This window comes from Engraulis encrasicolus, chromosome 11 (genome assembly GCF_034702125.1).
Source record: "Engraulis encrasicolus isolate BLACKSEA-1 chromosome 11, IST_EnEncr_1.0, whole genome shotgun sequence".
In the NCBI taxonomy this organism is placed as follows: Eukaryota; Metazoa; Chordata; class Actinopteri; order Clupeiformes; family Engraulidae; genus Engraulis; species Engraulis encrasicolus.
In genome coordinates this window covers 28,169,984-28,177,516 of record NC_085867.1, presented here as the reverse complement: position 1 = coordinate 28,177,516, position 7,533 = coordinate 28,169,984, and the positions used below count along the sequence as shown (strand labels likewise).

The 7,533-nt window shown below is 44.8% G+C and overlaps 1 long non-coding RNA gene across 1 annotated transcript; it reads left to right on the top strand.

Moving 5' to 3' along the window:
• The first annotated feature begins 986 nt into the window (after window positions 1–986).
• On the top strand, window positions 987–2,881 carry LOC134458907 (uncharacterized). The gene is made up of 2 exons (XR_010036693.1): window positions 987–1,151; window positions 1,855–2,881. It is a non-coding gene; the product is annotated as an uncharacterized LOC134458907 (long non-coding RNA).
• Window positions 2,882–7,533: the final 4,652 nt, after the last annotated feature.

Below are 7,533 nucleotides of genomic sequence, written 5' to 3'. Positions count from 1 at the left end.
CTTTTTGTGGCGGCCACACACCATAAGGGACTACCACTGCCACGTCAGGGGTTGTCTCATTGGATTGTGAAGGCGACAGCGGTTGCCTATCAGAATAATGTCTCGCCGGCCCCTTAGGGACCTAAGAGCTTATGCATTAACAGGAATGGCCAATTCCAGGGCACTGTCCACGGGGTTGCCAATGGTAGGCCTGTGCAATGTAGCGAACAGGGCCCCAGGGTACACGTTCGCCCGCTTTCATGAGCTAGAGGTATCTGGCCGACACTATATCTCACGCTGTACTAGGAATAGACTCCCCAGCAGTGATCTAAACATTTCTGACCGATGCTACTGTAATAAGGGCCTTACATAGCAGGTATTCCGGGAGTGGGCTATATCTCCCATAGTGCAACACAGAGCGAAGTTAGAAAAAGAACGTTAGGTTATGGCTATAACCCTCGGTTCTTTGATAACAGAGTGAGGTGTTTCACCTATTTTTCCCTCCTTGCACTAGTTGTTAGGTGGGGAAGAAACCGTTAAGAATGCTGGACTCAGCGTGTCGACGGGGGTAGACACCCCAAGCGGGCGGAGCCCGACTGCGTCGACTGTCTGTCTTTGACAGACGTAATGTCATTGGAGCTTCCATAGATGGTCACGCCCAAGCGTATCCCATAGTGAAACACCTCACTCTGTTATCAAAGAACCGAGGGTTATAGCCATAACCTAACGTTTTGTGTTGACTGATAGTGTCTATGTTGTGCCTTGGTTATGTATGAAAATGTCTGAGTGTATATGTATTGTGTTTACTAACATTATTTAGTATCTACATTTATATATTATTTTATATATATATATATATATATATATATATATCCATGATTTGCATGTGACGTCAAACGTTCTAGTGGACGGCTACTGGACGGCAAGAGTGCCGCATTAATGAATGGATTCCTATGGGACTCGCAACGTTTAGTAACTCATAACGTAACTTAGATCGCCGATAAACACCGTGAACACCCATTGTGCTGTTTGTTACAAAAACAGATAGGGTTACAACCCAGGCGTGACTTTTCACTGGATCTCAAAATAAAACGAGAAAGCTGAGGTGAATCGCGGCAACCAACTGGAAAACCATCAAACTAGCCTACTCAAGTAGCTGGATGAGCACCACGGTAAGTTTCTCATTTGTCATCCTTTGTATCATCATTTGTCTCTTAATTCGTGAACGCTAGTTAATTTAAGTCTAATGTGCAATTTCAGTGGCTTTTTCTGTGAGGTCAATGTAAGATGCTTTCCATGATTAACGTTAATTATCAGCATCATTACGCTATGATGGACGTATGCTAAGATATTGCAGGCTGTAACATAAACACGGAATTCATAAAGCTCTTGGTGAAATAGCAAGGCTATGACGTTCATACTGTTAAGGTTCAAATGTAAAAATAAACCATGTGTACATCTCTAACGCTGATTTCCCAAGTAGTAGGCCTACTCTCCAGCATGATGCTGTCATGAAATGCCAATCACCTTATCCATGCTGGCCTATTTATAATGACATGCATAGGCCCACCAGTGTCGATGTTGTTGTCAATAATATGAAGTCCACCACTTTGTTGTGTTGTCATCCAAATTGTCTGCCCTCTGAAATCAGTCACACACATCAGAGGCTTAATGGTTTGGGAAGTGTTATTACGATTGGAGGGTTGCAGGTTCAAATCCCATCCTACACCTCTCCCTTCACCTCCCATCCAGGCTGAAGTAGGCCTATGAGCTAGGCACCAAGCCCCATGCTGCAGGGACAGTTAACAATTCACTGTGAGTAACGAAGTTGCTTTGGATAAGTGTCAGCTAAGTGTTATCTTTCTGTTTCTCCAGATGAGAAGAGCGATGATCTGATGTCATGACACATTGGATGTATGGAAGAGCCAGAGGTCCAGCACACCAAGTCAAGTTTAGCCGATTTCAACCTCTTAATCACACCAACTCAATGTAGTAATCAGTTCATTCAATGGCTCAAATACTTTATTTTTAGACACAAAGTACAAATACATTTCAAGGTTTTGTAGGTGATGGGAGGGGATATCTATTGTGGGGTGGACATGTACAATAGACGTGCAAGTACTTATTTATATTAATAAATGGTTATCTGAACTAGGCCTGTAATAGTCAACCCATTGATGCTGGATGCTGTGTACTCGTTGTATTGACCTAGGTGCCTGGAGCGACAGCATTTAGGCATGACATATTGGATTTTTTTAGATTAAAAATGTGGGTATGTTAGAGCTGAATTAACATGTTCTAATGCAAGAGGATGGTCTTAGCTTTTAAAACTCATATCATGTCTGTATGTGCTTCAGAGACTTATTTAGTTATTTGGGTTTTTTTTTATAGGATGAGGACCTCTTTCTTAAAAGGGGCATAGGCAATTAGCTGGCATTTTGGTGCCGGCTGAAATGGGTTAATATTATTTACATACAGCACTATCCCCATACCAGTATACCCATGTCACCTGAGATATACATTTAGTGGAGACAATATAATTAGTTAGACTAGACTGAAGATTGACAGGCGGTCATGGGTAAGTGGTTAGAGTGTCAGCCTTGTATCCCAAAGGTTGCCGGTTGGACTCCCGACCCACCAGGTTGGTGGGGGGAGTTAAGTAATCAGTGCTCTCCCCCATCCTCCTCCATGACTGAGATACCCTGAGCATGGTACCGCCACACTGCTCCCTTGGGGCGCCATTGGGGGCTGCCCCCTTGCACGGGTGAAGCATAAATGCAATTTCGTGCAGTGAACACTTGTGTGCTGTGTCACAATGTCAATGGGAGTTGGAGTTTCCCAGTTGGGCTTTCACAGAAAATGTTCTACGTTGTTGTATTAGTACAATAAAATAAGCAAGACATGTCTGGATGGACTTCATCATTTCAGTTATTTATTATCACAGCTACTCACCATCAATGACAACCAGGGCTCACCAGCCAACCAGCCAAATGCTGGGAAAATTAAGTTTTGCTGGTAGAAAAGAAAACATACTTGGCACTTTGACCCATTATTTAATGTACCGGTATGTTTGGAGATTAACATACTAGCCATTTTGGGTACCAGTGAATAAAAAAAAAGTTAATTTAGAGCCCTTCTGAAAACTCCAACAACTGGTACAGGTGATCAGTGCATCAGGGGAGGAATGTAAGGGTAGGCCCGATGGATGAGGGGAACAGCATCACTGATGGTGAGGTCCTGGTGCTGCTGCAAAGCCAAAGAGGAAGAAGCCTCTCTGGACACCTCTTCATGTTGGCTCCCCCATTTAATTAGAAAAAAAGAAAAGACAAACATGCTATTTAAAATGAATCTAGCCATGCATTGTAATGTACTGGTACAGTACTGAATAATTAACTCCCTTGGCAATATTGTCTGAATTAAAATGTGATGTAAAATGTCAGAAAATAACACTCATCCCAACTTACTAGTCATGTATTTACCTGTGCTGCTGGGATGCTATTCTTGGACGTCATCCTGGCCACCATGACTCATGGTTTTAGTTTGGGTGCTGACCACCTGACTGATGAACCTGCAATTACTAAACAATAAAAACAATAAAAGATAAATAACAGGTTTGTTGTGCTTTTCTTTCTCTTGTGAAGGTCATCTTTTCAAATGATTTATTTAATCAAATCAAAATTATTTAATCAAAGTATGTAACCGACATTCTGTCCTATGTGTTTCTACATGTGCAATGTAATGCAACACCGATTTGAAACATTGAAGTATGTCAAGTCAGCTTTTATTGTCACTTTACTTATGGTCATACGAGGGAAACGACGCTTTCTCTCTACCATGCCAGGACATAGACAGGACTGACAATTACAGACAGAACGTGCAAGACAGGACAGGTAGCAGTGATCAGGCTCGGACTGGCAATCTGTGATACCGGGCAAATGCCCGGTGGGCCGCCGCGGCCCTAATGCAATTTAGACCGGCCCCTTGCGCTGACACCAGCCCTGGAGTTAAGACCAGTCGAAGTCGGTAATCCCGGACCCATGTTAATTCCATAATTGATTCTTCAGGAAACATTACACTGTATAGGGCAAGGGGTGCAGTATATATACCCCTTCCATGTCACTTTCATCTTTGTGACGGTGGGCAGATGGCTTTAAAAAAATGTAAAGCAGTGCATGATGGGGTTGGAATCTGAAGGCGCCTGTCTTCCTTCTGATAGGTTCATGGGAACGCGGATGTAATGTTCGCCGGGAGTGTTGCCAAATAGGACAAGATTGGGCTCCTTTGGATGACCGTCTGTGGTCAAAAAATGTTAAAATAGCATTTGGGTGGGTTTCTCTGCAGATTTATGGCTAGACATCAATAGAATTTATTTCAAATTGTTAAATGTAACGCTCTTATAGAGTTCTTCAGCGGAAGCGGAAGCATGTAGTAGATTGTAGTCTTTCATGTTAGCATTTAAGGAGTGTCGGTGCCCAACGGGTTCTGCCTGCCTGATCCGTTCCCTTTGCACACTGCACATGCGCAGTATGACGTATACGGAAGAGAAATTGCCCGATTTGTTCCGTTAATTTTTAACTTTCTCGTTTTAAGTGTTTATTTTGCAGGAGGAAGTTTGCGTTTTAAACTGTATGTTTTATAATCATATATAACCGTTACAGAAACGCTAATAAGGTCACCAACTGGTCAGCTAACCAACTGACTATTCAGAGCACAATATTCTATTATTTACAGCGACAAACGCGTTTTATGTAAAACAACGATATAAAGTAAAGATAAAATATAAATATATAACATATCTCTCTGTGTTAATGTTCTGGCGGCTGCAAAATAAACATTTAAAACGTGAAAGTCATAAGGGAACGGATCAGGCAGGCGGAACGCGTTGGGCACCTACAGGACGTCCTGGTTCCTATCGGCTTCCGGCCTCCATTGGGAATGAATAGGGGTACATTTCAAATAAGCTCCGAGTGCAAGCACGCGCTTAGCGAACCCCCGCAAACTGTCGAGGGTGTTAAAAATAGGCTGTAGGTATGACATGGTTGATCATTTTGTGTCAAACTTCGACATAAATACGATGTTGCGTCCATATGCTAAACCCGGAAGCTTTTGGCGACTACAGAAGCGGCGCCTGTATCTAACGGCATGTACGTGCGGAAGGTTGTACCCATGGCAACCAAAGGAAAGTATGTAGTTCGGAAGTTTTAATGATCAGAAAGGGGTTAGCAATATTGAATTATAATCGTCATGATTTAACATGTGAATACACCAACATGATGATACGATCCGTTCCACTAATGAGAAAGGGATGCGGGGACACGCTAATGTTCGTTGTTGCCGTGCAACTTATATTTTTGCCAAACCTGAATCTCTATGGCGTTTTGCAATGTAAAAAATCGCCATGGAACCGGTAGTCCAAACGCCGCATACAAGTTGACGTCACTTTCGAGCTCTATTGTGACATGAAATGTTGTATACTGTCAAGATGGTTCAGCCAATCAATCACCTGCGTGTGATATAGCGTGTGATGTAATAACGCATACTGGTCAGTGTTCGACTCCAGCATGAACAGACAGAAGTCATGCTGAAGTTCAGCTCCGTGAATATAATAAAATAAGAAAACTGTGAATCTCCGCTCCGCTCATTATTCGTCACGTAGGTGAAATCTGCTGCTGCCGGATGAACACCTCAACAGGTTATGGGCCCAGGGCCGAAGAAGAGCGAGCGTGAGTAGTTTTAGTTAAGCGCGACGAATTACGCGATAACGTTCAGTTTGGAGCTGAGGAGAATTTGGCGGGCTCGTGGTGAAGATGGCTAACCGAGCCACTGGAGTTCCAGCACCACAGTTGCTGTTCGACGGGTCTGAAGAGAGATACGACCTGTGGGAAACAAGGTTTTTGAGCTGCCTACACATCCTGAAGCTAAAGGGGACAATTTTGGCAGATGAACCGGAGGAGCCGAACGACGGACCAACGAAAGAATACCGACTGCTACGCCGAGCTGGTAAGGCTAGTCGATGACAAGAGCCTGTCGCTAATCAGGCATGAGGCTGCTGAAGATGGCAGAAGGGCACTGAAGATACTGCGAGAGCATTATGCTGGTAAAAGCAAGCCCAGAATCATTAACATGTATACATCGCTGACTAAGTTGCGAATGGGAGAAAAAGAGACTGTTACTGATTACTTGATTAGGGCAGAGAACATTATCACAGCTTTAAGAGAAGCAGGGGAAACCCTCAGTGATGGACTGATCGTGGCCATGGTGCTAGGCGGGCTACCAGAGGCGTTCAAGCCATTAGCGGTGCATGTGACACAGAATGAAGATAATGTCACATTCGCAGACTTCAAGCGAAGGCTGCGGGTTTATGAAGAGTCAGAAAAGATGAAAATGACAGAACAAAGTACAGATAACGTGATGAAGACGTACGCGAGACAGAACAAAGGGCAGAGCAGAGCTGAAAATAGCAGGAAAGATGAAGATGCCGACATGACGTGCTACAAGTGTGGAACAAAGGGACACAGGGCGCGAAAATGCTACAGGCGAGTCTGGTGCGGCCATTGCAAGAACGCCACGCACGCAGAGTCCATCTGCAAAAAGAAGCGCGAGCAAGATGGCGCCAGAAAATTCGCGGAGAAGCAAGATGGAGCGGATGGAGCCGAGCGAGATGGAGCGGATGGAGCCGACGATGCCCTCTTCATGGCCAACTACGTCCAGCGAGAGAGACCACCGGGCAACGTGAAGAAGAAGGGGATCATGGTGGACGCAGGGGCGACTTCCCACATCGTCAACGACATCAGCAAGTTCGAGAGCTTCGACCACTCGTTCCAGCCGAGCACCCACTCGGTGGAGTTGGCGGATGGAAGCAAGTGCAACGGGATGGCGCAACGCAGAGGAACCGCGGTGATCCACCTGCTGGACAGCAGGGGACAGCAACGCAGGGCGCAGCTGAGGGATGCGCTCTACATGCCGACATACCCACACGACATCGTGTCGAGAGCAGCCAACGGAGGTGCGACGATGATCTTCGAGAAAGGGGACAGTCGCATTATCGGCAGTGATGGTGGCAGGTTTGATATACATGAAAGTGGTAACTTGTATTACTTAGCTACTGTTGAGAATGATGCTGACCAGGTGAAAGTGTGTCGTCATGTACAAACCTGGCATCAGATATTAGGTCACTGTAATTTTGAGGATGAGGTGTGGTGAAAGGCATGGAGATTAAGGGAGGTTCTTCTGGGGTGAAAATGTCATGTGATGTGTGCACACAAGGGAAATTCACACAGACACGAAATAGGGAGCCAGATAGGAAGGCAAAAGGGCCCCTAGAGTTAGTACACACTGATTTAGCAGGCCCCATGCATACCCCGAGCATGGAAGGGCACTGATATGTGCAGTCATTTACAGATGACTACTCAGGCACTTTCTTTGTGTACTTTCTCAAGTCCATAGTACCAAGAGTGACACAGTTAAGGCCACAGAGAAGTTCTTGGCGGATTTAGCCCCCTACGGGCAAGTCAAGTGTGTCCGTTCAGATAACGACACAGAATTTACAGGTCA